This window comes from Stegodyphus dumicola, chromosome 10, assembly GCF_044657685.1.
Source record: "Stegodyphus dumicola isolate Sdum_Otavi_A_Nest chromosome 10, ASM4465768v1".
NCBI classification, from domain to species: Eukaryota; Metazoa; Arthropoda; class Arachnida; order Araneae; family Eresidae; genus Stegodyphus; species Stegodyphus dumicola.
In genome coordinates, this window is record NC_140777.1 from 187,595,880 (window position 1) to 187,618,649 (window position 22,770).

A 22,770-nucleotide genomic window follows, 5' to 3' on the forward strand; every position below is an offset into this window, starting at 1 on the left:
CACTGAATAAATTATCGTTAATTACTTAGCAGTAAACATTTCATTTTTTTCTTCGTCGATATGTTATTTTATTATTATATATTATTATCTGCCGATATATTGGCCGGGCCGCAAAAATATTTGTTGTGGGCCGCGAGTTTGACATCCTTGGTGTACAGGAATATTTAAATTTAGGAAATTCACTATTGAAGGTATCTGAGGACCGCAAGCGATCGTTTGCTATTTGTTACATCATTAAAGTCATAATTTAGAACTGGGATGGTACTATTGTTTACATTAAGAATATTGTTATAGAACTTTTCTGCAAGCAGAGCAAAGTAGGCGTAAATGGTTGGAATTTCTAGCTCCTGGTGAACTGCGGTGTTCCTAATAAACCAGCGACAGTTCACCACTTGTCGGAGTGTAACATTTTCCAACACTTGAATTTTCTTAACACTTGTAAAGTTTGCATATCCCCAAACAGGGCAGGCGTAAGAGAGTATGGGACGCAAAAGGGTCTTGTAAATGAGCAATTTGTTATCTATAGAGAGAACGAAGTTCTGGCCAATTAAGGGGGTAAGTGTCCGTTTACGGGCACGGAACTTGGCAATAAGCTGTGTAATGTGTGGGGTCCAGGTGAGTCGCCTATCTAAAGTAATACCAAGGTATCGGGCTTGCTTAGTCCACTGGATAGGGATGTCGTACATAAATATGCAATCTTCAGTATCGATGCTGATCCTTTTTGTAAACCAGATGGCCTCGGACTTCTCTATGTTGATTTTGAATTTCCAGGCGTTGAGCCAGGACTCAAGTGTGTGGATGTGTGATTGGAGTGCTTGTATAACTGGGCCAGGAGATGCATTTTATGAAAGAATTGCCGTGTCTTTGGCGAACATTGCCAGAGTGGTGTGTGGTGATTGTGGGATATAGTTCGTGTAGATATTATAATTGATGGGCCCAAGGAGGCTCCCTTGCGGGACGCCGGCCCTGATAGCCCGTGGGGTAAAGTGTGTGTTGTTTACACGAACGATAAAGTGTCTATCCTTAAGATAAGAGTAGGTGATGGCTGTGATGTACTCTGGGAAACCCAGGGTAATGATTTTGTACATAAGTATAATAGTATTGTATAAGTACAATAGTATTATTACATATCAAGCAGATTATTTTATCTTTTATTTCACAGCAAAAATATTCTAATTCCCATTTTACTTGGAATATTCTATGTTCGTCAGCGATTTTTCGTTTAATTTTACTCCAGCCTAACACGATCAACTCTCTAGAATGGACTCTAGAATGTTGCTTACGGAACCCATGCTGCTGTGGAATGATGATGTTATTGAGCTCAGTATGAGCGAGGGTTCATTGGAGGATGATGTACTCAGCTACCTTGCTGAGCGAGGACAGGAGGCTGGCTCTGCAGGTGGCTTTCCAGGCTTTGGAACTGGTGTTATGATAGCTGTTTTCCATGGTGTAGGATAGTGGCCCAGGCGAAGCATGTCGTTGATGATTGAGACCAGTTTAAGTAGCATGAGTATCCCCATGCACTTAATCACCTTGTTTGAGATCTTGTCAAGTCCTGGACTTTTGTTGACGTGTAGTTTCTCAATGTAGCCGTAGACCTCTGATGGTTTGACAGGAGTAATGTTGTTCGCGCGTGGTTTTGAGAGGAATTCTGTTAGTGTACTGTTAACCAGGTGTTCTGTTTGAGGGTGGGAGATTTTGTTTGTGCAGAATTGAGAAGCATAGTGATCAGTTAGTGACTCAGCTTTCTCAATTTCGGCGGTGGCAATTTTCTGTTGGCCGTTTAAGGGTGGAATGTTGGTGTAGCATCTCTTTGGTTTTGCAGTTGTCTTCCAGACAGAGCTATTATTTGCCGAAAGGGAGGAGAAATAGTTGGCCCAGTCGCGTTGTGTATGTTGGTGTGTGAGAGCCCTGACCTGGTGGTTGAGTCGGTTAAGCACAGTCTTGTCCGCAGGAAACCTGTACTTTTGCCATTCCTTTCGGGCAGCATTTCTTTTCCTGGATAAGATTCTTGAGTTCTGAATCAGTAGCTTTTTTTCTGTGAGAGACAGGAATGCTGTTGGCATCCAGAGCAGTTGTTAGGTCAGTGGTGAAATTGTTAACCAGTGCATCTAACTCATCACCTGTGTGGGCTGTTGGAATGTGTAGTGTGGTGTTGTTTAAGGCTTTGGCATATCCTGCCCAGTTGGTAATGAAGGCCTTTTTGTGTAGTGTGCTACAGACAGAGGTCCCTACTTGTATCATGACCGGGCTGTGGTCAGAGGATAACTCATTGAGAGTTTGGATGGATCTTGAGAGGCAGCCTTTGAGAAGGAAGAAATCTCCAAAACATTGGCTGATCTGTCGTTGTAGCGTGTTGGGGTATCTGGAGCTGCAATAGTAATTCCTGCCTCATTGGCAAAGCGGTAAATTACAGTACCTAGGTATGTGGATAGATTGCAGTTCCATGCCCGGTGGTGTGCTTTGAAGTCTCCGCCTATTATTGTTTTTCTGTTGAGTTGAGAAAATTAAAGCATATAGCCATTTTTTTAACACGGAATTCAGCTGTTATATATGCTTACAAGGACCCCCTATCTGCGTACCTATAAATGTCGTTCAGCAGGGCATTCAAGGGCCCCTTAATGTCCTGCTGAACATTAAGGGCCCCTATGCCACAGCATTCCTTGCAAAAAATAAGCCTGTTTGGGGTTTCTATAATTAAGACACGCCGCCAATTCGAATACTAGGCAAAACACTAAATAATTCTTAATGCTAATACTTGGTAAAATATTTTTCACTGTTTATTGTTATTTTGATAGAGAAATTAAAAGACTTAAGGAAATTTAGGATTCGTTCCATTTCTAATTATAAAATGTTATTAGATTAAGGGCCCACCAGTGGCCGAAAATTAAAGTCGCTGAACACGAGTAGTTAGCCATGGGGGGGGGCTGCTGAAAAGGAGGGCATAATCCAACTCGTGGTCTTGAGAAAATGTGGTGGTCATCATCTAACTTCTCCACATTTAGTTTTTATACGGAAGAAAATAGAAATTGAATTCTTTCAATGAATGCAATTCTGTACAATGAAAATGTATTATTGAACTATAAACTGTTATGCAAATAACATCTTTTTTTAAAGTAGGAGTAAAAAGACAGATATTTGTTACATTAATGAATTTGTAGTAAATATTGAATTTTTCATTTTGAATGCTATGCTACATGTATGGGAAGTAGCAAAAATAGGCATAATCTTACGGATAGTCCTTGGCGAAAAAGATATGAAAGACGACAGAGACCAGCGTGCTAGGGCTGTAGCCGATCAACCAATCCAGGCGGAGAAAGGCGTAAGTACAGAATGGTACCGTGCAAAACTAAAGAAATGCCAGTAATTGCGATAGGGTCAGAGAGTCAGATGTGTGACATACATAAATAAATCTAACTGGCGACATTGTACAAAGCAAAAAACAAGATATGGGAAATATATACATAAAATACAAATGAGGTGACATAAGTGTATACAAAGTGTACGTAGTAAAGTGATGGGTACATGGATATAAGCACAAGGTATGAAGTATGCATAAAAATAATTGTGGCATATGAGGTATTCATAGAAAGAGATAATATATTTATACACTCATGTCCATAAATTAAGGATAATTCGGAGTCACGCGGAAATCGAACTCTAAAATAAATATATCACCTGCAAAATCCCTACACACCTCTTCAAGAATCATATGCAAATTTCAGGAAGGAACCAGATGACACCGATGGTACGTCACAATGACGAGAGTGTAAGAGAGTGATATATAAGGAATACAGGGAAAGAAGCAAAATTGTTCGCAGGCGCTTTATAAGCATTTCAGTGCAATAACCGAATAGTTATGACACAAAGGACGCATTTGGATGATTTTTTACGTGGTAGAATTGTCGGCCGTCTGGAATGTGGGCGTACACAACTGGAAGTATCAGACGAACTCGGAATTGCCCAGTGTCATCTCCAGGTTTTGGCAACGATTCCAAGATGAGGGTAATGTGAGTATACGTTACAGCACAGATCGCCCCAGAGTTACAACGCCGAATGAAGACCGGTATTTGGCAGTTACTGCCGAAAGAAACAGGCGGAGCACAGCCTCAGTTGAGTCAGCCTCAGCCTCAATCTCGTCAGCTCTCTTCAGCCACTGGTACGACAATTTCAAGGCCGGCCGTGTACAGACGCTTAGGGCAGATTGGTCTACATCCTCGTAGACCTGTCAGATGAGTTCCACTTACTGCACCTCACTGCCGCCTGCGGTTAGCCTAGAGTAGAGAGCATGCATTGTGGACACCGCAACAGTGGGCTTGTATGATGTTTTCCGACGAGTCTAGGTTTAGCTTGCAGTTTGATTCTCGCCGGACTTTCATATGGAGAGCTCCAGGTACCCGTTACCACCAAGAAAACATCATTGAACGACACCGTTACCGGTGGTGCAGGAGTGTTCGTTTGGGGTGGAATTATTCTGGGTTCTAGAACTGATCTGCATGTTCAAATTGGAACCGTGACAAGCCAAATCTATCGGGACGTCATTCTGGAACAACATGTACGTTTGTTTCGAGGCGCCATGGGGACACAATTTGTGTGTATGGATGACAACGCCCGTCCTCACCGTGCAAGCATCGTAAGCGAACGCCTTCAATCGGAGGATATCACCCGTATGGACTAGCCAGCATTCTCACTGGACTTGAATCCAGTAGAGTACGTGTGGGATATGTTTGGCTGACGAGTTGCAGCCCGTCAACCTCCTCCTACATGTCTACCAGAACTTCGGAGAGCATTGCTTTTTGAGTGGTGTAATATCCCCCCAAGATCAGATCGATAAATTGATACTTAGCATGCCTAGGCGTTGTACGGACTGTATTGCATCGCCTAATGTCTCTCAGGCGACAATGATAACAATTATACTAACCATGCAATATTGTTTTTTTGTAAATAGTTTTTTTTTTTTTTTTTTTTTTTTTTTTTTTTTTTTTTTTTTTTTTGTAATTTGCTCCAGGGAGAAAAAATCGCTAATTTTTTTAATAGTATCAAACATATAGCATCTGTTTTTGCTCTTTATCTCTTGTTTAATAAATAAGCTTTACAAATGAGTCAAATTTGTTTTGCTTCTAACTCTTCCTTCGCCTGATTTGCATTATCCTTAATTTATGGACATGTGTGTATTTAAGGTTTTTTTTTTTTTTTTATTATTTTTATTTTTTTTTTGTTAGGGGGAGTTAATTCTCCTTCAGATGATGTTTATATTGATTAATTAAGATGTCTAAGTACCGCAAGCGGTCGCTTTCCGTTTGCCTTGTCATTATAGTCATAATTCAACATCTGGATAGTGGGGTTTTCAGTTAATGTCATTTTACTAAAGAATATTTCGACAAGAGTTGCCATGTAGACATGAATTTCTGGTATTTTGAATTCTCTGTGGATTGCCGAGTTCCTAATAAATCACGGACAATCCAAAGCTTGTCTTAGTACAACATTCTGCAGTACTTGCAGTCTTTTGATTGCAGTATGATTAGCATACCCTCAGACAGGGCAGGCATAAGTAATTATGGAATGTAGCATAGTTTTGTAAATAAGTAATTTGTTATCAATAGATAAAACGCTGTTCTGAGCAATTAAGGGGAGGGGATGAGTGTATGTTTACGCTTGGTAATACGTTGTGTGATATGTGCGGTCCATGATAAGCATTGGTCGAGGATAATACCAAGGTAGCGGGCCTGCTTGGTCCATGGGATTGGGGTGCTATGCATATTAACATGGATGTTGTAGTCTATGTTCTTTTTTCTTGTGAAGAGTATTGCATCTGATTTCTCCACATTGATCTTGATTTTCCATGCCAGGATTGCAGCGTGTGGATGTGATTCTGTAGTGCTTGAATGACTTGAATGGAGGCTTATCTGACAGTCAGGATTGGAGTCAGGAGATATGGTGAAAGGTGTCGTTACATCAGAAAGGAAAGACTTTTTTTCTAATTATTTTGTTCAGCATGTGCTCGGTACCTCTGAAATCTTTATGAGATCAACAGAAATTCAGGAAACTATTTTCTGAAAACAAAATATTTAAGTTTGTGTTAAAGATGAATTGCAAGCAATGATTTCTTTCGTATAGATTCAGAAATTAAAATTATGTTTAAAATGATAATACTCAAAATAACAAGCGAGTACAACAGTTTTTAAGAATCTAAAATATATAATTCATGAATTAAAATCGTAATTTTATTCTTATAATTGATTTCTTTCGAACTTCAATAATATACTAGCGGGTAAGCTCGCCAGGTGACCTGGCTGCGGCCAAAGTAAAATTTATAATTTCTGTGTCCACCTGAAAAGACAGCAGCTATTTTTTTAAAATGCTAACATTAACGAAAAATGTTCGACATGCAATGGCGTCACATGCAATCGCGTGCTTCTACAACGTCAGAATATGATATAGTATAGTATAATAATAACGTACTCAATGTGTGCCAATATTTTTTTTCATATTTTGTAAAACTTACGAATATTTAGGGGGAGAATTTTCGGCTAAAATTTCACTATTTCCCTTTTTGGCTTAACTTCCATCGGCTGAATGTGGAACAGACATCACCGTATATTACACAGATTATAGCATACGTGTAGCACAGTATATTACACAGATTTAAGTTCCGTGTCCGTAAACGAACACTTGTCCCATTAATTGACCGGAACTCCGTTCTCTCTATTGACAACAAATTACTCATTTACATGACCCTTTTGAGTCCCCTCCTCTTATATGCCTGTCCTGTTTGCGGATATACCAATTATATTAATGTTATGAAACTGCAAGTTCTCCAGAATATTTTACTTAAACGAGCGGCGAATGTCGATGGTTCGTTAGAAACACGACAATTCACCAAGAGTCAGCTGATAATTTTTTTTAAAAAAAATACCAGATATAAATAATAGCACCATACCAGGCTTAATTATGATTACAACTCTGATAGCAATCGTAAGCGATCGCTCGCGGTTCTAAGATATCTTGATAATTAACTGCTAAAATTACAAATTCAAATACTCATTACTATGCATAATCTTTTACTGTTCTGCGGGCCCACCAGCGGCCGAGCGGTAACGTCGCTGAACACTGGTAGTTAAGTCCGAGGTTCGAATCCCGCGAACGGGCTGGCTGCATGGGTGTTTTCGTGTATGCGAGCCAGTTGCCCTTATTAGAAAGTCCTCCACGAAGGCATCCCTCCCTTTAGGCAGATAGCCCTCGTGTGCTTTGCCATAATTGAATAATCCCAATCCCAGTTTCCCTTAAAAAGTCCGCCACGAAGGCATCCCTCCCTGAAGGCATCTGCCTTCGAGTGCTTTGCCGTAACCTAATAAACCGACCAACTTACTGTTCTGCTTTTCTGTTAAGATGCTGACGTATGTATATATTTATCTGTATGTAGTGTGTATATTTTTTTTTCTTTTTTGATATTTATGTATTTATGTAAATTGTCATTTTAATGTTACCCACTTGATGCTGTAACACAAAAGTGACTCTCTGATTCAGCAATTTAAGGCATTTCTTTTAAATCCCGTATGACATGCAATTGCTTATTTTCTTACTTGCGCACTTACCTTCGCCACAGGCCTGCACCGCAGGTGTGTTTCCCTTGGACTCTTATCTACGTGCTCACCTCTACTGTGTACTGTTCTCCGTGAACTTTCCGTGTTCTATTTATAAACTGTTCCTAATCTCAAAGAATAGAAAATCGGAAATAATTATGCCCGGATAGCGTCTTGACGCGGGCACCCTTAACAGGGAACTTTCTCGCGTTTGCCTGAGCCGACATCACCGTAGGACAGATGTTTAGATTAGAAGCTGGGGTCAGGTATGGGCGAAAATTTTAAGACACCATATAAGTCTTTTAAATTCTTTATAATGGTGTAAAACCGAGTAATTCTGGTAATATTTTATTTTCGGATGCCCTTAAGAAACAGGTTGAAAATTCTGCATGTGTGAAAATTTTCAGATTCCCGTAATGATTTATTGTTATAAGAAAAAAATATATCGTGATAATAAAGCCACGAATTCGGATGCCTTTAGTCACCCAAAGATACTGAAAATAATCCTGATTGTGCGTCTGCTTCCGTTGCTAGCAAATTAGATGCGTTAGAAAATTTTGAAATTGTTATAAATAATACAGTCGAAACTTCTAACCCCTCTCACCTGACAGGACTAAAAGATCCAAGGTTTAAATTCAAATGGAGCCCACCGGCAGATTTTGAGTAAAATCCAAATTCAAACCAAAACTTCGAACAAAATGAACTTCCGCTTTTTAATTTAATGTTGACCTGTTCGCCATTGATTTAATTTAATCTATTAATTTTTCATCTGTTTATTTGTCATTTTAATTTTAAGTACTTATTTTTTATTAATTTATTTATTTTACTTTCTTGGTGGCTTTCTGTAGCGTGTTAAAAATAAAACGATCATGCGAGCAGACGATCGTGAGTTTGTAGTCGTCTGAATTCTGATTCCCGGCAGGCCTTGCGTTAAATGTTTGTAAAAAAACGAATCTTCAGAATTCTAATGTATCGGATAATTTTGCTTACCAAGTTAGTTTATTATTTTCTTTTTCTTTTTTCCTTTTTTAATTACACTTGGATTATTTCAGTCTAATATGCTTTCGTATACGGCGTGAAGTGAATAAAAATAAGAAAAAAAAAATTGGACATTGTACTTCATGCGAGAATTTTGTTTATTTCTCTCTTTAATTATTATTTTTTGTATGGTGGCACGAAAGCCGATCAACTTCTTGGATTATTTCATTCGGCTTCCTCCAGGATAATTCTTGAACACTTGGATTGCAGGTACTGTAACTTTGTAATTTAATAGTTTATCTATTACTTTAATTATTATCACTTTAAAGTTTGTTTCGTTTATAAAATAGAAACTCTTCACAAGTGTAAATCCAAAAGGAAACCTTATAATTATGTATTTCTGTCATCTACCCACCAGCTCCGACGGCTTAAGGCTTGTTAGATTACACTTTGCTCATTTAATTCGTTTTTTCACTTATATAAAAAAAAATAATTAATAAATAAAGGCAGGGCTTTGAAATATTTATTTACCTCAAAATTGATTCTACGAGGGGTAGAGCCTCGATCCCAGACACCATGGTGTCTGACACAGCTCTACTGGAGATATATATGTGTATTTCTGAAAATAAAAGCTGAAATAATAACAGCTGAGATCAATATTTAAGGAAATAAGCATAAAAGTTTTTAAGTTCTCGTTTAAGCTCACACAGAAAAAAAAAAAAAAAAAAAATTTAAATTAAATTTTTTGCTTTCCAAAATTTGTGAATGTTGGACGAAATTCTTAAATGAATTTTATGAATTTTCAGCAATTTTACTTATTTAATCATTGGTTTTTATGCTACTGATAGTCTGTAAATTCATGAATTGGTATATAAAAAAATAGAAATATAGAATTTTATATATTTTTAGAAATATATAAAAAATTTTAATCTGGTACTCATTTAATTTTACTCGAGCATCTCACTGATATGTTTTGAAGCTCATAAGACTGAAAAAATAAATGGATGTCTCAGACTTAATGAAAAATTTAACAAAAATGAAAGCTAGATGACGCAAATTTTTATAAATGAAAATTTTTATTACTGTTATTCTTCATTGTGATTTTTGGCTATAAGATTGATGAACCGCAGCAGTGAACCATTTTAATTATGAAAAAAAGGGTACTTACGTATTAACGCAACCAGGCCAAAATTTGCATAAATCGCCAAATTTGGCGACCCTACTTACGGCAACCCTACCTGTTATAGGTAGTTTTTCGTAAAGAAATTATTTTTCTTACTGGTTAGATTGAATGCCTTGAAATACTTTAACTATGGGTATTTGGGATCTGCCTGCGAGTGAAAAAGATGCTGTTGAATTGTTGCAGGGATATGTAATTATACCGAACGAACGTACTTGCAAAAATTCTCATAAAATGAAACTGTATTTTGGAAAGCAAATCTTCTGGAAATGTAACGTCGAAGAAGTGCAATCAGCATTTGGGTGTGAGAACCGGAAATTGGTTTGAAGGTAGCCGAATTTCATTTGTGACAGCGGTGCGCTTCATTTATTGTTGGTGTAAAGAGTTAACCTCAATTAAATTTTGTGCAGAAGAGATGGGAATTGCTGACAAAACTGTTATACATTGGAATAATTACATGCGGGAGATATGTGCCCTTGAAATGGATGAAAAAGAAAAAAAGCAAATAGGCGGCGAAGGACTTATTGTGGAAATAGACAAAAGTTTATTTGTAAAAAGAACAAATAACACTGGGCGTTTACTACCACAGCAATGGGTTTTCGGCAGAATTTGCCGAGAAAAGAAAGAGACTTTTTTGGTTACTGTACCTAACAGAAGCGCCGTTACCCTCATGGAAAAAAATTGCGAAAATATCAAGGAAGGAAGCATCATTTATTCGGATTGCTGGAAAGGATACAATACAAGTGAGTTGGAAAATGCTGGATTTCTGCATGGAACTGTTAATCACAAATATAACTTTGTGGATCCCAACACGGGCGTTCACACACAACATGTAGAGCGCATGTGGGGCTCAGCCAAATGGCGCAACAAAAAACAGAGAGGAACAGCCCGTCATCATCTTGACTCATACCTTATCGGATTTATATGGCGCCAAGCTCAACCTGTTAATGGCGAAGACGGTTTTCAATCAGTGCTAAAAGCAATAGCCAAAAGATTTCCGCCGAAAAAATAATTCTGCAACTTATTCAAATTCGAAACCGGAAGGGTTTAATTGCTATTTTATATTTTAAAACAAAATAATATAAAAAACTGTATTAAAAATTATCTGTAATTAATAAATGTACATTTTCTTTCTATTCATACTTTTTTACTCAAACTTACAAATCGCGTCAACCTGGTTGCGATAATACGTAAGTACCAAAAAGAAGTTAGAGGTGATAGACAAAAGATAAGTAGGGAGTCGAACAAAATTAAAAGCACAACAGAAAAAAAATTTACAGATCTTTTATAAAAACTGTGCTTCGAAACCAGTTTTTACTGCTATAAATGTCTGCTCAAAAGTTAGACAGTGTAAGGGAAAGCGAAGAGTGTTTCGTTGATTTCAAAATTTGTGCACGAAATAACCGCGGAAGACAAAAATGTGAAATTTTTTTATGTAGTTTTATAGTTACGATTTTTTTTTTTTTTTTTAAATTTGTACTTGAATGCATTAAGGAATAGTTTGTAATGAAATGGCATCGATGAAAAGAGCTAAACATAGTTTATGGTACCATATACAGACATTAGGTATTTTGGAAGCAGGAAAGATGAAAAATATGCAACGCCTTCACCGGGAATCGAACCGCGGACCTCTGGAATACCCGCCCAGCGTACAGACGCACACTGAAATTTACTTACGTAGTACTGTTCTTTGGTGGGGGAGGGGGGAACTGAACCACTGGCGTTACTATTTAAAAAAAAGAAAGTACCTAATTATGTATTTTAGTGCAGGAAATTGTTTTTGCAATAAGGGAAAGACTTACTGCTCACACTCAAAGGGAACTCATTATGCTCATTTTTTTATATATTATTGAGTAATTTATATTTGTGACTCACGTAGATCATGGTACCTTATTAGTGTAATTATTTTTTTCTTCAGTGCCTGTAGCTATTTCCCTTCTCGTGTGCTATTCTGTAACTTAACCAGTTATCTTTTCACGCATTAAAACTAAATTGGATCTCATGAAAAACTGATCCTCAAAAAACCAAGTTTAATTAAAACCATCTCATACACTCTGCTTAGATTAGAACAGGGGCCTCAACTTCCATCCTTCTGAAACTTTATTGAGGTAAGTAAAGATAGTGAGAAAAGGATATTTTAATAACTTTCAGTTTAAAACATTTCATTTTAGTGTATCATATCTCGGTGCCTCAAATATGTGTTTATACTAAAATATTTAAGAATTAATTCAGCTCTGACAATATCCATCATTATACAAAAAGTCAGTTTTTAGACTTCTTGATTTCGTACGCTTTAAACCTTTCCCTTGCAGTTTAGTGACATAAATCATGGGAAATGGTCCCCCTTTTTTTTGTATAGGGGCTCAAGCGTTCTAATTACGCCACTGTACACAGCTAAAAATGTTTAGGATCTTTTTATAACTGTCATCAGGGCTTAATTTCTAAAATTAGAAGTGCCGGAGCCCTGTGGAAGAAGGAAGGAAAGGAAAAAAAATAATAATTAAAATAGCTAATAATTAAATAATATATTTAAATTAAGATTAATATTAATTTGCTTAAATTAAGCAATTAAATTAATTATTTAAATAATAAATTTTAATTAAGAAAAATGTAAAGATAAAGAGAAATCTAATAAATTATTAAATTAATTTAGAATAATTAAATAGGAAAAAAAAAGTAGCGGACCTCGTGAATTTGAGGCATCGTCTGGAATTACAATCCCATTTAGATGCAAAGAAGCAGCTCAGCCGATCTTCGTCTGAGTTTAAGCCCTAATTATACATAAAATGTATTATTCCAACGATGATACGTATCAGTCTTTTTTTGCAGCGCACCAAGGAAAAAAGATAAAACGATTAAAGCTCCACTAAGGAGAATAGTGAGAATTCTAGAAAGAGTATGATGGTATGGAAAGAAATTTAACTGAAAAGTGTAGGTTTGAAGATAAAGAAGGAAGAGTTGAAGACTTCCTGATCGCGATGCCCTGTCGGTATAATTCTAGCCGTCAAGCAGAAATTTTCCCTGTTTAATTTTCTTGAATACAACGTGAGAATAAATATAAGACTTCTCGGTACAAGTGGCAGCAGTGGTCCCTCCGCTTGGTTACATCTTTCAGGAAGTCTACAGTTCTGCAGAAGGAAGTCACTAGCATGGAAGGGTGTCACTTTTAATTCTTTTAGGAGTACAAAATTTACCCCCTCATAAATTCATTGCATAGGCTGGAGAATAAGCCTTTGACATATAATTGGGGGCTTCTCTTTCCTTAAAAGTGTCAACCTCTGTGCAAGGCTTGAGTGCGATGGAAAGATAAACTTGCATTCAGAAGTTAGAATCGGATTTTTAAGACATGTTTACTATTAAAACAAAATTTTTGTGCTAAAATTGTGGTTCACTTGCACAAAAAAAGTGCCTGAGGCCTTTTATTTAGGGCTTCGGTGCGCTCCGGCTGAAATCATAATTTATCTCGAAAACTGAGAAGTACCGGAGCCGGCCTCCGGCGCAATTTAAGCTCTGACTGTCTTCGGATTTAACTTGTAATGTGAACCGTGCTGTCTATGCCTTTGGATTGACCAGGATTTTGACACTAACCTCAATTTTCCCCCCAAGATTACCAAGGTTAGTTGAAAGGACCGAATTTCATTAACCAAAATTTCATTTGCTTCGTAATTTTTCTGTAATCTTAAATTCTTAAAAAGGGGGAGGGGTACTTCAAGAACACTCGACAAAAATTATAAAGATTAAATGATTAAATTTCAGAGTTCAAATGCTTTCCTAAACAATACTTATTGCTATATTTTCTTTAAATATTTTAATCAGTAAATTTTTTATACGAGTATGTTAAAGTAGCAGGCCCACCAGCGGCCGAGCGGTAAAGTAACTGAACACTGGTAGTTCGGAACGGGCTCGCTGGATGGGCGTTTTCTTGGTTTTTCCCATATGTATACTAGCCAGTTTTCCTAGAAAGCTTTCCACGAAGTCATCCTTCCCCCTTAATCCATCCCTCGAGGCTTTGCCATAATTACATAAAGCAAAATGAAATCACTAAAATGGCGTCAGTAAAAATGCGGCACTTTTATTTCGTCCCCAGTTGTTGAGAAGAGTAAAATTATGAAATAATAACAGAGTTCATAAGGGAAAAAAAAAATTCACAGCTTCAGAATAAAAAAAATAAATTTTTTTTAATTCAGAATATTCTACATATAAATAAAAAAAAAATAACAAATTGAAATGAAATATAATCTAAGAAGGTGGTCTAAAATTGCAAATACATTCAATATTGGAAAAAAAAAGTTTTTGAATATAACAGACGCCACATAAATTCTATCAAATACGACTCTCATGGTGGCGAGCAATGCCTTGCTGGTATTTATTTCGCCATTTAGCAACTCCGGCAATCGTTCCGCAGTTTGGATATGAGATCCAGTCTCAGGATCTGCAAAATTATAACTCTAATTCAAGTTAAATGTTGACAGGCAGAATTTCTTAATTACTCTTTCTTGCATCCTTTCCAGCGTCCAAAAATAGATTGCTGCCATCCGCGATGTTTTCCTGAACGGCAGTCATCAGCGTATCGCAGCACAGCGATCGGGAACGACGACTGAAAAACATTCTTTGGAGGAAAGTTTTTTCTCAAAAAGGCTTTAGTCTGTTTCCATGATATTTTGGCTCCGTCATTTTTATTTAAGAGGCAGCAAAGATTTTGCCCATACATTCCTCAACTAGTATCCAATCTATGTTCGTATTACTGTTGATTTCCCACTGAAGTTGAAAAAATTCATTTGACGTGAATTCGTGACACTACAGCACATGATAAAACAAACAGCACTAAGAAAGATACGAGCCTAACCATGTTTTGGTTCTAAATTTTTTTTTTTTTTTTTTTTTTTTTTTTTTGTTTGTTTGTTTGTTAACAGCAAAAACGTACATAACAACACCATAAAGGAAGCAGCTTTCTTGAAGTCAAAAATTAACTTCATCGGAAGATTTTGAGAGGGCTTTATTACATTCTGATTTATTACATTCTGATTACTTTATTAACATACAGTGAATATATACTAAATCTTTAACTTTAGCTTAAGTAATTCGGAATTTTTGACGGAATTGTTGTTGGAACTAGGACTTAGAAGATAAGTCAAATTAAATATTTCGATAACCCAGTAAATTCAAGTTCGAAATTTCAATATTTTATTTTCGGAGGGAGGGGAAATGTTTTCAGTTTTGGTCCATTATACTAAGTATATTTGCTTCGATTTTTTATTTTTCCATAAAAGCGAAAATTTTACGCATGGTATACATATAACGCATAGCTGTCAAATTAAAATTTAATAATATACAGAGTGGTTATAATTAAAGTTCCACATTGAAACGGTCATAAAACTACTGGATCAAATGTTATCAAACTTGGAAATCGTGTAAAGGAGGTCATGGGAATTTATTTTCCGCGAAAAAAAGGAAGTTCGAAACCTCACCACCAGGGAGGGAAATGGCGCTGTATGCAATATTGTTAAACGAAATATGGGTCGGAATCTAACTTAACCTTTTGTTAAACGGGTTTAATATGTTGTATACCCTTAAGAAACTTTGAAGTAGGCAAATTATTATTTAAAGTCGTTAAATTCGATAAATGTCGAGTGCGCCATCCCTGTAAGTGAGAATTTCGTCCGTGAAAACCACGAATTAGCGATTAGAAAATGTAAGATCGCAAATCACTCTCACAAGTGCGTACAATCTGGAAATCGTTTTCTTACAGATCGCTAATTTGTAATTTTTTAAGCCTGAATTCGCTACTAAAACATGAAGATACTGATTCAAAATGCTTTTAATCGATTTGGGCCAAAGAAATCCCTCATGTTATCTATCTAGTTCACTGCATTCTCCTACTGCATTCGATTGCATAACAGTCATTTCACACCGTTTACTCTTGAATGACAGCTAGTTTTATAACTGAACCATTTTTTTCTGAAGAGCAGTCGACAGCTGGACCACTGCGATTGCAGTTCCTTAGAGCCAATATTAAAATGTTTCGTGATACATGAACTGCAGTAACGTGGCATTTTAGATACTACGATTTTTATGCAGGGCTGGGCACCACCTCAAGAGTGTCGCATAGTTACTTAGGCAACATTTCACAAATGAACGTCTTATAGGCCAACACTTCCCCTCTTCCCACCAGACCTCAACCTCTGTGACTTTTGTCTATGAGGTTACCTCAAAAGCACTGTTTATGGTGATAATCTAAACAATTTGGCAGAAATGAAAAATGTGATACACTGATAACATTCCTCCTGATATGCTATGTGTAACGTGTATACGAGCCAGTTTCCCTTAAAAAGTCCTCCACGAAGGCATCCCTCCCTTAAGGCAGATAGCCCTCGAGTGCTTTGCCGTAATCTAATAAACCAAACCAAAACCAAACCTGATATGCTAAGAGCTGCTGTTGAGAATGCAGTAACATGATTTAACTTGCTTTCGCAAAATGCTGGACGCTACACTGAACATGCTTTGTAACACGTTTCAGAAAATATTAAACACATTTTAAACAGATGTTTTCGTGTCTTATTTCATTTAACAATATTGTATACAGCGCCATTTTTCCCCTGATGGTGAGTTTTTGAACTCTTTTTTTTTTCCGCCGAAAAGAAATTCTCATAACCTCCTTTACACGATTCCTAAGTTTGATAACATTTGGTCCGGTAGTTTTCCTTTTATGACCATTTCAAAGTGGAACTTTAATAATAACCACCATGTAAAATAAGCTTTAAAAGTCTGACAGTTTGGTTCAAGTCCCAACTTTAAAAAATATATATATAAATATAAATTTTTATATTAATTCTCTTAAAAGCATGTTTTAAGAAGCTAATTTTTTCTCTCGCGTTATAGATTGTATAAAAAAACATGATCTTTAATATGATTTAGATTGTTTCAGCCGATATAAGAATCGGGTTACTCTGTGGTACAGAATAAACCCTGCTGGACTGTTTTATTTCTTTGTCATTTAGCAAAAATCTTTTAATTAAATTATTTATCCTTTGGACTTCGCTTTAAACTTTATTTATAGCTAAAATGACTAAAAAATGAAAAGCTGTCTTTAGCTGAAACGCAATTCATATAATTGATATTTTAAAAAATTGACAAGAATGCAAAATGTATGGAAGTCTAGCAGTCGAAAAATCTTAATTTTCTTGTGTGAGCACTGAAAATAACTGTAGAAGGAAAGAAGAAAATTAGGGAGAAAAGTAAGCAAGAATTTGCAGGGAAATTTGGCTGTCAGACGTACCAAGATGTTCAAAAAGTTGGACGCTTTCGAATATACTTTCAGGATACTTTCAAAGAATTTAGGTGTTCAAAGAGAAAACTCTTGGACGAGTACACCAGCAAATACCATCAATTGAGCTTGTGTTAACAGAAAAGACAAAACGATATCATTGCAGATTAAAGTGAAGAGCGACTGGTTTTAAACTATATGGTTGTGTAAATTACGTTATAGAACATCATATCGTATCATAAATGGTGAATCCCATGATTTCCTCAGTCGAATTATTTGAAGATTCAGGAGTTTATCCAGTGATGTATGTGGATGTCACTTAAAGATGTTTTTTTCCCTTCCTGATGAACTAGCGGCTGAGCGGTAAAGTCGCTGAACACTGGTAGTTCGGTCCGAGGTTCGAATCCCGCGAACGGGCTGGCTGCATGGGCGTTTTCGTGGTTTTCCCCAAGTGTAACGTGTATGCGAGCCAGTTTCCCTTAGAAAGTCCTCCAGGAAGGCATCCCTCCCCTTAGGCAGATAGCCGTAGTGTGCTTTGTCATAATAAAATAAACCAAAACCTTTTGATGAAACCAGTCTTTCCTTTCATCTCATAGCTTCAAAATGTTTAGCCTCTAAAGACTGATAAAGGCTCTGACGAAATACTTCGTGAAGAACTTTCTAAGGGAAACCAGCTGTCATACGCGGTACACATGAGAAAATCCACGAAAACGCCATGCAACCAGCCCGTTTACCGGGTTCGAACCCCGGAGTGAACTACCAGTGTTCAGCAACTTTACCGCTCGGCCGTTTGTGGGCCTTTATGAAATGGAAGGCGATAACTTTATTTAAAATGATTGTCAGAAATACCAAAATGTTTCGAAAAGTTGGATACTTTTCAATATACTTTCAGAATGCTTAAAGAAACAGAGAAGAAAAATAAATTTTTTCGTAAAATTTAGTATTCGTATTTTTTTAAATTTAAAACTTTTCAATCTTATGATATTTGATTCTTGCGATTTCAAAAATAAAATATTTGACTAAAATATGAATAACATTTTAAGAAACCAAATGTAGGATAAAATTGTGTAAAGCAATGGGCACAATGATAAAACTGTTTAAAGCAGTGTATGCAAGTCATCTTAAGTTAAAATATCGGTTATACATCTCTCTTATTTATATATATTTTTTCTGAACGGAACATTGAAAGGCGTGTAAAACTGTGCTTTACTGTATTTTCTCTTTTAATGTAGTATGCAGTTTTCAAATGCATCGTAGTCTGGGTTACAAAGTATTCTTCCGAAAAAAACGCAGTTCAAATAAATAAAATCAAATTCTGGAAAATTGATATTAATAAATATATTTAAAATGCTCAGTTCGAAGGAATAAATAGAAAATTTTAAAACAATTATCTGAAGAGACAATGCAACACAAACAATTAAAATAAAAGTATAAAAATTTAAAAATGACCTAAAATAATAGCTATGACGAAAAATATATATAAATAAAACTATTTGAAAAAAAAAAAAAAATAAGTAAACGCTGCACCTTTATTTACGCAGTTCGAATAGGTAAATAGAAATTTTTAGAACAGTTATTAGAAAAAAAAAAAAAAAAAAAATGTGCAACTTAAACAATTAAAATGAAATTCGAAAAGAAAAAATTACTTAAAATAATAAGTTATAATGAAAAATATAATATAAAGAATATTATTTGGAAAAAAGGAACGATGGTGACTTTTTTTCCTAAGGAAACTAGGTTGCCATATATTAAAAAGTTCGCCAAGTGAAGTATTTTTGGCGCAAATTGACAAAAAAGTGCCAACATAAATTTGTGAATTTCTCCGTAAATTTCGCTCCAAATTTTACAAAATTTCATATTTAGGCGTAATTTGAGTCGTAGAATCGAAATATGTAAAAAAATTGGTATGTTATTTCAGAAAAAGTCCGATTTTGTGTCAAAATACCTATGTTAGAATAGTGCTATATATAAATCTAATATATATCCTAAGTCGCGTTTTCGAAACATGAAGAACGTAATTTGAATTTTGTCAATCGGCCCAGTAGATTGGGAGATATAGGACTGTCCCATTTTTTTTTTTTTTTTTTTGAGCAGTGTACATTGGTGTTGTACTTCTTCGTTATCCTGATTTGCAGTAACGTTTGATCTATTTTTCGCTACATTTGGAAGGTGGTAATGAGTACTTTGGATGGTGCACTGTTCCATTATTGGTGTAGAAATAGGGATTTGCTGTCTTTCTTGTGATGCAGGTATCATGCAACGGGTAGAGTTGACTTTAAGGTACCCCTTATATTATCGCGAAGTTGTTGTTTTGTTTTTCGCCAAGTTGTATCATTTATGTATCAACCTGAATAGTTGAATTTTATGGAAACCCTATTATGACGTAATCGTTTGCATTATTCTTGGAAATTTTGAACCATGGGATGTTTTGCAAAGGCTTTTGTGGTGTGTATTGCTTAGGAAGTACATTGCTTGTTTCATTGTTTAGACGGAACAATGGCTGAATGTAGTAGAATTAATTTGAAGTTTCTGTACGATTTGGAACGAAAGGGGAAAAGTGCATTAATTGAGTGAACTAATTGTGTAAATGAAGGTTTACTTAGTAGCCATAGTCCGGAACTACATAGTATATTTTTGACTTTTATTTTTGTGAATTTCTGTGTACGGATTGTAGTTCAGATAATTTTAGGAAGTTTTTGATGCTGTTAAGGAATTTTGTGAGCCACAGACTGAGGATGACATATTTTTAAATAAGGTAAGGGAATTTTTGCTTTGTGTAGTGCTAAAATACATAAAAGGTTTTTCCTTTTTTGTGTTATTTTATTGTTTGGTTTAAAATGTAGCTTATTGAGATTATGTATTTTTTATTTGCCTCTACTGTAGAATTGGGTGCTCACTTTTTACGTGAAAATATATTGATGTGTACCTGGACAAACTCAAGGGAGTGCGTAAAATTCAGGGATTTTTTTAAAGTGAAACTACGTTGATGTGTAATAAGCATTGCACAAACTCGGTATACATGTACAGCCAAAAATCGCCAAGTTTTGCCAAGGGGTACCCTAAAATATACTTTTACCTCATGCAACTTGCTGAGCTGGAATTCTGTTCGAGTTCTTGTGGGGCTGAAGTGATAGAGTCACTGGTTGTAGAAATAGTCATTTGATATAGAGCTGTGAGTAAATCCTGTAGTTGTCTTATGACTGTGGGTAGTTTCTGGAAACTGATGTGCCAGAAGAGGAGGGTGACAATGAAGAAATGCATGATAAGACCTTGCCCAAATACAGTCAAAAGTCGTTATTCCGGACTCGTCGGGACTTCGGCGATTCCGGATTATCGATTTTTCCGGATTATAGATCATCAGTTTAAATATCGTAAGATGGCATGCAGAAATTCTAAAATTAAAAATATGAAACCGTAATTTATGAAATAAAGAACAGTTATGATCTAAAGGGTATCAAAATTTGCAAAAAGAAAAAGCTTAATATTTATTTGTTTACTTAAATAAACATTTCTTTCAATGTAAGTTGTTTAAGTTTTGCTTCGTTTCATGTGATAATACTTTCTCTTTAATTCTATTAAACAGACATAATTTCTTGTTCAGTTACAAAGTTCCGCTGTTCAAGTCCTATAATTGCTGTGTCAAGAACACCGACTAATTTGTCAATCGAAATTTTTTCGTTTTCAATAACCTCTGTCGCTTTTCTTCGCTATCGGAAGCGAATTATAATGACGAGGAACTTGTTTTAAATCATATCAAAGACGGAGCATATCGAGATGAAATACTACATTTGGTAAGGAATTATAAGCCAAATAAAATAAAAACATCTGATCTTCAATTATAAGCCAAATAAAATAAAAACATCTGCGCTGAAGATAAGGATAGTGTTGACAGATCAACTTCCAATTCATTACGTGCCCGCGGGCGCGTTTCCCCCGCCAAGCAGCGTGAAATTGATAAACAGATTTCGAATTTCAAAACATACTTTCGCTTTAGATCCTTTACATATTAACAAATATATATCGGAAATTCTATTTGATATAATCGAAAGTTTAAGCTTACTTTTATAAAATTGCTCTTACAGTCTGCAAAAAATAATAAGCCGGATCCAATTCGAAAATTAAGGAACAACGCAATCATCAACATGAACTGAAATAGATAATTAGATAATTTTAGCTTATACGTCCATTATACATAAAACGCGCACGCGAAAACGTATTCTGCACTTGCGCACACTCATATGTGCAGTCATAAAAGGTCTTACGCGCACGCTTAAACGCCTATGCGCATGTGTCAACGCGGAGCATGCGCAGAAAGTTTTTAGTTTTGAGGTCCGGATTATAGATTATTCCGAATTATGGGTGTCCGAATTAACGACTTTTGACTGTATTTTTCGAATTGATTCAACTTACTACAAAAAGAATGATGCCGAGATTATCGGAGATATCAGAGAAATAGCAGCTTTTCTGAATTAAGATGGCTTTTATCATCCATGTAAAAAAAAAAAAAAAAAGTTTTATTAAAAAAAATATACTTAACTTACATATGCAGTATATAAAAAAGAGTATTAATCTCAAAAACAGGGCTGTATGCAAGGAGAGAGAGGTTCAGGAATGTACAGAACTTATTAACCCTTTAACTGTCAAGTTATTTTGATCATTTGGGTATACAAATTGTCAAATTTTTTTTTTTTTTTCAAAAACCAAATGTTTAGTACAAAATAAAATATACTTAAGTAGTTAAATTGATATTTTGACGTACATGGGTAAAATTTTTAAAGTTTTGTAGCCACTGCATATTTTCTTTGAGGCGGTTTTTCCAAAGGGTTTTGTTCCTGAGGGACTATTGTTTTCATTTTGTGATTTTGCATCGAATCACTCTGCATGTCGTTTCACTTTTCAAACTCTTGCCTTGAAATCTGCATAAATGTATGTATGTTCCTCACATTGTGATAAAACAACAGTATCTAGAGGCATCAAATTTTGAATAATGTAATCTTCCATTGAATATGGCCATCTGTAAGCTCTGGAATTTGTTATATTATCCATTTCATATTTTGTCAGACATTAAAGAATTTTTGATTAACAAACTAAATGTCTTAGATTGTGTATCGGAAATTCTAAAGATATGGTCATTTTAAAATTATTTTGCGATATTTCTGTTGAATTTTGTGGTTTAGGTGCGAAGAGCATGATATTTAACAAATAAAGGTAACAAAGAAAATGTTTAAAAAAGGCCCCTTTAGATGTAATTTGAAATCTGAAAACCTTTCAGATTTTCTTTTTATGTATTCTGTTTTATTTTTTACTAACAATCTATCTTTACTTAATCTACAAAATAACTAGTTATTATATAGAACAATTACTAAAGGGTAAAATTATTAATCCATTGTTTTTTTTTTTTTTTTTTGTTGTTGTGACTTATCTGCCTTGTCGGCTCAGGCAAACTCTATGAGTTGATCGCTAATCGGGTCCCCACGTTATGACGCTATCCCAGCATAATTCTTCCGATTTTTGATTTTGTGAAGTTGCGAGTACTTGATGATAAAATTCCAAAACAAGTGGGAAGTTCAGAACCATGGAAAGCTGGGAGAGTATGATGTATGAGTCCAAAACAAACACAGATAAGTAAAGGAGAGTGTACAGGAGTATTTTACTATAGGTAAATTCACCAAGGCAGATATCTTAGGACTGGACATGGTCGTTTGCTATGTGTTACATTGTTAAAATCATAATGTAGAACTGGTATAGTACTATTATTTCATTAG